The 10043-nt window shown below is 42.3% G+C and overlaps 1 long non-coding RNA gene and 1 pseudogene across 1 annotated transcript; one reads left to right on the top strand and one right to left on the bottom strand.

Moving 5' to 3' along the window:
* Nucleotides 1–9689, top strand: part of LOC119360148 — a 10327-nt pseudogene extending 638 nt beyond the window's left edge.
* LOC119366769 lies at nucleotides 3964–5893 on the bottom strand. The gene is made up of 4 exons (XR_005176101.1): nucleotides 5877–5893; nucleotides 5547–5640; nucleotides 4485–4640; nucleotides 3964–4107 (listed from the first exon to the last, which is right to left on the bottom strand). It is a non-coding gene; the product is annotated as an uncharacterized LOC119366769 (long non-coding RNA).
* Nucleotides 9690–10043: the final 354 nt, after the last annotated feature.

Raw genomic sequence — 10043 nt, 5'->3', positions numbered from 1 at the left:
GGATCTGGGTGGTCGTGCGCCTGCTCTCCGGCGCCTGGTCGTGCGCCTAGGTGGGCGGATCGAGTGGGATCGAACGGATTAGTCGAGGGCTTAGGGTTTCGCTCGCTTGTCTGATTATCTGCACTTCTGCAGCCGTTTCTGCTTGCGTCTGCTTTCATTGCTCGGTGAATCGACTAGATGGGTTCTGTACGAGGCTATGTAGATTGGTTCGTGGGTAGTACTGGTTCTGATCTGGAGTGTTGGTTAGGCTTCCAGCTGAATACGCTGTTGTTATTGTTACATTTCACGATATGCCCTAACTGTTTGAAAAATATTTTGGCATGCTTATGATGACTTGGTAGCTCGAATTTCCGGGGGGTTCTCGGTCTCCATCCGGGTCTGGGTGGTTGGATCGAATGGGATCGAACGGGATTGGTCGAGGGCTTAGGGTTTCGCTCGCTTGGCCGATTATCTGTAGGCCTTTCTTGGCCGATTATCCAACTGATTGGTCGAGGGCTTAGGGTGTTCGGTGAACCTGCCGGGTGCGTAGGGTGGCCACCGGATTCGTCAGTAGTTCTGGACCTCAGCTTGGGTTTCATCTCGGGGCAGGAGGGTTTCAGTTACATGATGTTTTTGGTAATGTTGTTTAGTTGGTTACGGCTCCAGTCAAATACATTTATCTTATTGCTTCATTTCACCATGTGCCTCAGCTGTTTAACGAATTTTTTCATTTATCTTATTTTTTTCTTTTTCAACATGGAAACTGTTCTGCACTGCCATTTGGCCGGTTTGTTAGTATTCATATGGTCAATTTTGAGAACAATTTGAGTAATTCAGGAATTTTAAATTGTTCTGCTAAGTTGCATACGAGTTGAGCTCATGTTATCAGATTGTTCTATTATGATACCAGATCTTGCTTTCATGTATCCTAATCCCATTTCCTTCTAAATTTTTTCAGCCCTACCAAATTGGCCTCTTATTTTCAGCCCAAGTATTCCCCCAATTCCCTGGAGGCCCAAACACTTATTGCAAGATTGGAGGAGGATGCATTCAGGGGGACAAACAGTAAGGTGTGTTTATCCGCTCGTGCTTCCTTGCACCAGTTGATCGGCCTTTTCATGTTTTTCTACAAGTTAATTGGGCAATGGGGAGAACCAGGCAGTAGCCTGGTGGCAAGGGTTGCAGCGGCGCACCCTGTGCCCAGGGTTCGACTCCCGTCAGGAGCCGATTTCTGGCGCCTCTCCCTGGTGGGCTCCATTCTATAAAAATATGTCCTGGGTCCTATTGCCCACGGATCTCTCCTTTCTTTTTATTTGGAAACCGCAAGGAAGCATTATATGTTTTCTTTACTTGCTCACGTTTTAAATTTTATCCATTATGTGGCATGCTGTCCAATTATATGTTTCTGCTAGTTAATTAGACAACGTGAGGAAGCAATGTTACAAAGTTGCAATTATGCATTAGATGTTTTATTTACTTCGTTCAGATTATGAATTTGATTCTGTGCCATGATGTCACGATTTAAATTAATTTTCCATTTGTCCAGGTAGAGTACGTGAAAAAAATATCTGACAAGGTGGTCACCGTGTTGAGAAATAAAACTGACGAGCTACAACGTCGAGCGCAGTTACAAAGCCAATTGCAACAGGCTTTACATGGAGGCAGTTCTTCTGTAATGCCAGAGGCAGTGATGGTGGCTAGTCGAAGGCCAACTTCTCAGTCTATGACACCTCAAACTTCAGGTCAAGTGCCAAACCAGCACATGCTTCACCCTTGCACGTCAAACATGCAGATTGAGGTTGAGAAAAAGCATCATGCTCAGGGTCATTATCCAAACTTTCAGCCCATGGGAATCACTAGAGCAGGGCCGGGTGTCCAGTCCGGTCCATGGCCGATGCAGTCAGGAGCCAGTCAGAGTGAGAACCCATACATTGCCAAGCAACCGCAGGCTACAAATTTTGTTGGCTACAGCCTAGCAAGTGGGTCAAAGCCAGTTATTCGGCCAAATTCTCAGCACAATCACCTACTTGGCCAAAATGATAGTGCTATTGGAGTGCGACAGCCGCAGATTACAAGGTTGAATGAAATTTTGAGAGCTAACCAACAATTGATGGGCACGCAAAGGTACCAAATGCTTGGAGCACAACAAGCTGATGTCCCCAAGATGCAGCCTGGTCAGATTAGAATACGGAATAATCAGGAGGATGCTAGGCAAACAGGTCTCTTACATCCACCATTCAAGGCATCTGAGCCCATGACTCCACCTGTACAACAGATTCCAGGTGCTCAGCAAAGTACTTTGTTTTGTCAGAACTCTCAGATTCCAGGTACTTAAGCTGCTTTATTTAACAAAAAATTGTGAATACCATAAAACTCCAATCATTGTTTTCCTTTGATTTTGTTTGTTTTTCTCAAGTTACGATGTCTGATATTTCAGCTATGATGGGGACTGCTAGAGAATATGATCCCAAGGAGGAAATATTTTGTAAGGTGAGAGAATCCTCTATTTTATATATGTGTATTATCTTTTATTATTTCTATAAATATATTCCTAATATGTGGTAGTTATGCACAGTTGCTTGAGTAAACCCAATGTAATTAAGGTTCTTGTACATGTAATGGGATGTTTTGTTTACCTGACCTTGTAGTTTAATGCAGAAGCCTTCGTAGCTGAATGACTAAATCAAGTTGATGAGTTGTTGATGGTCGTTTTGCTAAATTTGTACATCTTGGCCTATAATTGTATTGCTGAAATATTTCATTGCAGATCAAGTCTTGGAAAGATGCTTATTTTCCTCAGTTTTTGGAACTGGATCGTAGAGTCGTTCTTCCAACACTAACAGAGGTCACTTGTCCTTTTCCTAGAGATGATTCTTCATTCATTGATGGTTTTGCGCATCTACGTCGCTTAAACCCTTGGTTCCATCTCCATACAGGAACAACTAGCGGGTAGTGCGCGGCGGCACGCCGCGCCACATGGACTAATTAGCTATTTTGGTCTATTTTTAATATTTGGTGAGTGGTCCCAAGATTTTTTTGGCAAAGTAGTTCATGTACATTTAGTTGGGTGATCATGACAAAGTAGTGCATACAAGAAAACGGTTCATCTACATAAGAGATCTAAATGATACATAGCAATATAGATTGCCCAGCGACTACATAAGAGATCTATATGATACATATCAATATAGATTGCCCGTCGTGCCACGCCTCGCTAATTCGTTTGAAATTTTTTAGTTGTTGAAAATCTAGTGTACCGTGCAACTGTGTCTTTGTGGGGATGTGACAGATGATTGATTATGTATCTAACAGTTGTGCACTTTCTGTTTGTTGATGAAATTTATACATTTCGCCAATGTGGAAACAGATACTAGACCTGCCGGTCGTGTTGGCTTATTCATTCTTTTTAACGTAGCATTCAGAGCTGGTTGTCGCGGTTGACTATAGCATTCAGAGTCAGTTCTTCCTTATGGGTCTTCAAGGGTATTATAATTTTCCACATACGATATACATATTGATAAGATAAACGCTCTGCTCTACTACTTAATTTGCGCTGTCCATGAATCTTGCCGATCATCATGCGCACAAATGAATGGGACATTGTTGTCAGTAACCTAACTAAACAACCAGCCACAGTAATCTAACTAAACAGCCAGCCACTTGGTACTTACGCCCAGCGGCCAGCGCATTCTGGACAACCTGAAAAATACAAACACACTATCCTTTATTATATACATCAATAACTTTTTAACTTCCAAACCAATTTCATGATGTACAAAATTATTTGCGACTACAGAATGTAAGAATTCCGATGGATAGAGCGGATCAGCATCACCAAGATAATCAGTTGATATAATGTCACAGCTAACGATTATCTTGGAACAGCCAGACATGTACGGTTATAAAGAGATCCACTAATATCATCAAGCATTTTATTAGTTCTGACGGTTAGCATAAATGAAGAAAAACGGATCACATGCTATTAATAGTAGCAGATATGTTATATCTTTAGTGGGCAAAATCACTAAATTTTTAGAATGCGCAGCCATGAAGTAGAAGCTTTGATCGGAGCTGAAATTCGGTTTTGCCAACTGTAGAGTGAGTGCAGATATTGCTGTTGCCGATGTCCTGTACCCACTGAGCAAATTCAGATAGTTTCGTATAGTGCATCGCATCCATTGCATTTAGATCAATTAAAGGGAAAAAAAGTCGTGGCATAAAACCGTAAACTAATGCACACAAGCATCTCATTATACTATCATAATATGTAATTCTCAGCTAGAATTGACATACATGGCCAAACTTTTTCAGATTGTGACATCATTTTTTCATGTACCCAAGACTGGAAAGAACAGAAAAGGAACTTCGAAAAGCTACTTACAGCAATAACTTTGTTCTCTGAAATGTTGGTTAGTACTAAAAACAAGAAGGCACCGTTGTCATTGTTTGTCTAGAACAGCTGTACATAGGAACTTATCAATCTGAAGCTTGTATGCTGAACTCACCGATTGCAAGGAAGAGGGAGAAGCTGATGGAGGCAGGGCTACAGGAAACTGCTATTGCGCGGCACAGACAGGGAGAATAATGATACGCACGGGTCTTGGACAGTGGACATCTTTGCAGCAGGAGCCGGGTGTTTGGTCGACGAAGTAGTCGCTCAGCTGCGGAAGCAATCTATGTTATTTCTATACAAGATGGGACAACAATCTCTGAAATGTTTAATGATTCGTTTTCCATCTCTAGAAACTGTATGGCCTATTAGCATGGGCCACATAAAAATCAAGAAGAATATGTACTATAGATTATGCACATATGTCACTACAACCCATACTGTAGTAGAATAGAACAGGTTGAATCCTCGGAACCAACTTAAACTGACAACTTTCACTTCATCGACACTCAAATGAACACTCGTTCCTCTTTGCTCATACTGTATAGAACTGGCCACAGCTATCACAAAAATTCATAGTTCAGTCAAAAAATTGTACAATTTATCTTATTTCTGTTAACTGGGGGAAATAGTAGAATCAAGATACTCTACAGCCCATAAAACTACCTCATATATTAACTTGGAAAGGAATTAACTAAGAAGTGCCTAAAAATTAAGAGATGTCTAAAAAGACAGTGACATTGTGAAAGCAAGTGATAGATCTCTAAAATTAGGATGGAATGAAAGGAACCAAGTAGTGTGACAATTATAAGATATATAAAAAGATAACAGTTGATAAGCAAATGAGAGATCTCTGATAATGATTTATTAGCATGAATCTCATAACCACACACTCATGTTTCCCTTACGTAGGCAGCAAAAGTCTAAATGATTAAGATACTATCCTCTTAACCTATTAAATTTGGAGTCACAAACATTTTCCTACCATCAAGTAACCTACAAAACCCACACAAAGAAGGATCTGACGAACTAACTTTATTTTTTCAAACATTCAAATATACAAATAAGCCAAAAGAGAGATACATTTTCAAAACTAACTTTATAATTCACTGATATACAACAAGTAGTCTAGAAAACCCATACTTGAATCATTCTTAGCAAGATAAACATGTAGTACCTGAAGAACATGCTACACAAAATCCCTCTGGAACTCCAAGGTAATGAATCAATCTTATGGGTTGACTAAACCAATCCTTTTGATTAAAGGCATCCTGCATGTGCAAAGCAAATTAAAAAACATATCATAATGGGATATCAGCTTGATGGAAAAAAAATCATACCATAAAATATTTATTTGCGAAAACGACTATTGTACAAGAGATATCGGCTTGATACGGAATATGATGGAATAAGAATAGTAATTACAGTAATCTAAACACACTTATATTTCTTTAAGAGGGGGTACAAATTAATGATCTCATAAGTGCGAGAGGGGAAAGAACAACACCTGATCATGTTGAAGTATAAAAGTGAACTGTACATTCACACCTCACTGAATTTTCAGGTTTAGATAGCCCGAGCTTTATAACTGAAATAAAAACAAGATGGTATTGATCCTCCTTGGATAAATTCAATTCCAATAGAGAAGAAGTTCTACTTATGAATCTATAAAAATAATTCAATATTGTTCTAGTATTTGAACAAATTCACCATGGAAGCTACCCCATTATCAACCCATACGCAGATTACATAATCAGTGCAACATCAAGAAAGCCAAAGATTGTGCAGAAATTTGCATCCACCTCTAAATATAGTAGAAGACGTGCAAGAAAGCGATTACTATTCGTAATCTAGTAGAAATTATCATATGTCCCTACCACAAACCTGATTATATATAAGCTATTTGTGTAACATATGCACACAAATTAGCTGCGGCTACATTTACATTCTATCTTGAAACAATTGTGAGAAAGGCTTTTAAGATAATGAACACACCAAAAAAAAGTACAGTAGTTTTTTCTGCATGAACACGATTCCTCCATTTTGGGCTTTTGGCTGAAATTACAGCATTTTCCAGTGCAGAAGTTGTCATATCTCTGCTCTAGAAGTGATGTATACGAAAATAAGCACCAAGTAGCAGGCAAAACTAAGAAATATGAAAAGAAGAACCAAAGATATTGCTGGGTGGTACTCATTGATTCATGTGAAGACAAAGACATGGGGCTGGACGGGGAGCTTGAACTTGAGATTGAAGTACTCGCTGACTTCTGCTCCATCTGATCTCCATGTGCAGCAGCCCCAGCCTGCTGCGAGCCAGCAATCTCCAAGGCTCCAACGTGCAGCCAGTAACCGCGCTGCTCCCTCGGCGTGTGGCCTGGTGACGCGCCCCAGCGGTGACGCCTCTAAGCTCTGAGGCACGACGGGATTGTCCCGGCTTCAGCCCTTCCTCCAGGTGGAGGGAGCTTGATCCAAAAGAAAGAGGGGAGTGGAGAGATTAGTAGGAACCTACTCCATTGATGCTTGCTCTGTTCACAGATCGGCCATGCGGAGAGGAGATGGAAGGAGGGCGGGTGGAGAGGTGGGGGCCTGGCAGTGGTGCGGGGAGTCATAGCCTCATAGGCCGGCGGCGAAGTGGTTGTGTGCGCCGCCAGATTTTGGAAGACAGGCGCAGTGACGGAGGGATGACCTAGAAAGGCGAAGTGAAGACCCAGGCAAGTAAGCCTGTCCTTTTATAGCGCAATATGCGGTGGGCTGGTGGGCTAGCTGCGGGTGGTGGGGGAAGTGAGTCCTCCATAGAACTGGACACGCGGTGGGCAGCGGAGAAATAGCATGGTCAGCTTTTGATTTCGTTGATGACGCGTGGGCAGTTCCCCAAGATACGTGTCCACCATCGCTTTTCTTTTTTACTACCACGTCAGAATGGTCTAGAAAAAACGGACAAGACCACAACCTTCACGTGCAAATTTTACCTCTGCAGGTCCCTAGCAACAAGTGTAATTTTCTAGAGGCCGTAAAAAAATTCCAAAAAAACCAGAGAAATGAATCCCTTACGGGCCTAGTATTCTTAGTATTCTCATCACTACCTGAAGTAAAAACTAATCTGTACAAACGCAAAGCAGATTTCAAGAAATCGATCAGAATGATACTGAATTTAATGTCGTTGCAGAAGAGTGATGTGCACGAGGGTTTGAAGGTGGACCTCCCCAAGTACGAAAAACTCATACATCATTTCCTGGCTCTTCTCGAGAGGAATAAAACTTGCCATGCAAACATGAATACAGGATATCAGTTGCAGAACTGTGATGAGCAGCGTACAACCATCAATCTTACTGGCAATGCATTCCCAATCAGTGGTGGTACAAGGTAGGTAAAAGCAATAGCTTGGACAAATCTGGAGATATTAGGATCAGCTCTTCTTTTTGCTACAATTCTTTGTATTTGTTTTGAAATATCAAAATAGAATGCTAAGATATATTGTGTAGCTAGCTGGTACTGTCAACAAAGCATGTCATCCTTAATAGCTCAAACAGTACTCACTTTTTGCCTAACATTGTATGGTAACCAACGTCATTAGCAACTCTGCTTACTCTTACTCCCTTTATTTAATGTGTTTACCCTTTTTCATTTGCAGTAGAGAGCAAAAGCAACCTGCTGATCCAAGCATTTTGCAGCCGAGGCAAACAACTATGGCTAGAACAACAACACCTCATCAACAGAGCAATGGCAACTACTTGCCAGGAATAGAAAGTCCTTTCTCTTCACCAGGATCATTGCAGTCTTGGTCTTCCAGTATGCTCGAGGCCTTGAGGCCCTCACCACTTGCAAATCCAGTGGTAGCACCAGCGTCAGCCTGTGCTCCAATACCCATGATCTCAATGGACGTTGACAGCATAACTGCCTTCTTGATGAATGACAATGCAGCAGCACCACCACCAAAAGCAAATGGTTCTAACCAAGTCACTCCTACTGAACCGATAGCAACAGCCTCACCACTTCAGGCAGATATAGCAGCTGGTCATGGAGAGGTTCAGGCGCGAGGTGGAGACGGAACACCGGTGACTAAGAGGCCCATCGACCGGCTAATGGATGCGGTAAGTGTACCACATGGCTGAGCTCAGTCATAGTTCATGAATTGTTGCAATCACTTATACTGACAGTTATGTGCTTATTTTGTATGTAACCTCAGATAAGATCTTCATTGCCTGGAGCTCTACGCAGCTCTGTTAATTCAATTAGGTCTTTACTCAGCATGAGCGACATTGAACCACATGGGAAAATCGGCACAATGTTGGATTGTAGATCCTCCTTGCAGCAGCAGCAGCAGGGTGGATCTAATACTGTGAATAAAATGAAGCAAGTTTTCAATCATACGGAGTCGCAATCTGAATCACAGCCGCTGGGAAGCATGGATGGCAGTTGCATGTCATTTGAGTGTGGGGCCTTGGACTCTGGATCAAACAGTGAGGTAAACTTTAAGAGGCAGGAAACACAGGTAAGACAATTGATCATTAATTTCTGAAGTTTCCAAAAAATCAGTGCTATCTGTTCTCACATCTATTCTGCTTAATTTTCTGATTTTCTGTTTGTCGTCACTTTATAACAGTCTAACATATGTCCTTTCAACAATTCTTGTCACTTGTCAGAATGCTAGTAATGAGGCTCTGTTGGAAGAAATCAAATCTATCAACAACACACTGATCGACACAGTGGTCAGCATATCTGATAATTGTGGTATGGATGGGATCTCCCGCTGTGATGGCGGGACAACAATCAAACTGTCCTACAGCGCCGTGTCGCTTTCGCCGACCTTTAAATCTTTCTTTGCCACATCTGAAACGGTACTTTGGATTTCAGAGTTCAGACACTTGCTACACGTTACGCTCCAATGCACTGACTGATTTCTCTGACTGATTGATGCAGTGTCTTGTCTTGCCTGTGAAGCTATACGTCCCAGCAGATTATCCGGGCAGCTCTCCGGTGCTCAGAAATGACGAAGGAGATGAGGTGCCAAGGTGAGTTGAGCTTGACCATGCTTTTCTATCTCGTACTGTTGATCATCAAATATGTCCAAATCCACCCCTGCTGCTTGACAATAGCTTCTTCACCCACCCGCATGAAGAATTCCAGCACCATCTCTGCCTCGGCGGACATGGCGTTCCGGCACGCCCTCGACGGTCTCCCGGAACCCCGGTCGATCGAGGCCATGGTCAGGGTATGGGACGCCTCCGTGCGGAAGGCCGTGACGCGGTTTGCGGAGCGGCAAGGTGGAGGGACGGCCAGCTCGATGTTTGGTGGGTGGAAGAGATGTGCGGCCACATGAGAAACAGATCAGATTTAGGATGCCACACATCTGTGGCTTGCTTGTTGTAGTATAGTAGAGAAGAAACTGTAAGGTGAGTCTGTACCCAAACTGTAAGGCATGTGTTGTTGATGGTGATCCCTATTGTAGATGATGTAAACTGTTGTTTGTGTTGTATGAGATAGATGTAGAATGGCGAACACCGATGAATGGCAGCTTAGAATAAGTAGTGGGGAAATTCTGTTTGGAATTGGAATTGGCTACAGGCATGCCAAAACTGCTGTTGTATTTTCAGTCTTGTAAGAAACAGTTGGTACATGCATGGTGAATGGGACTTGAATGAAGTATGTGTGTTGTGCTCAATGAGAAAGCATC

The sequence above is a fragment of the Triticum dicoccoides genome, chromosome 2B (assembly GCF_002162155.2).
Source record: "Triticum dicoccoides isolate Atlit2015 ecotype Zavitan chromosome 2B, WEW_v2.0, whole genome shotgun sequence".
Classification (NCBI taxonomy): domain Eukaryota; kingdom Viridiplantae; phylum Streptophyta; class Magnoliopsida; order Poales; family Poaceae; genus Triticum; species Triticum dicoccoides.
Note: the sequence above shows the minus strand (reverse complement) of the source record. Positions and strands in the feature narration are given on the sequence as shown.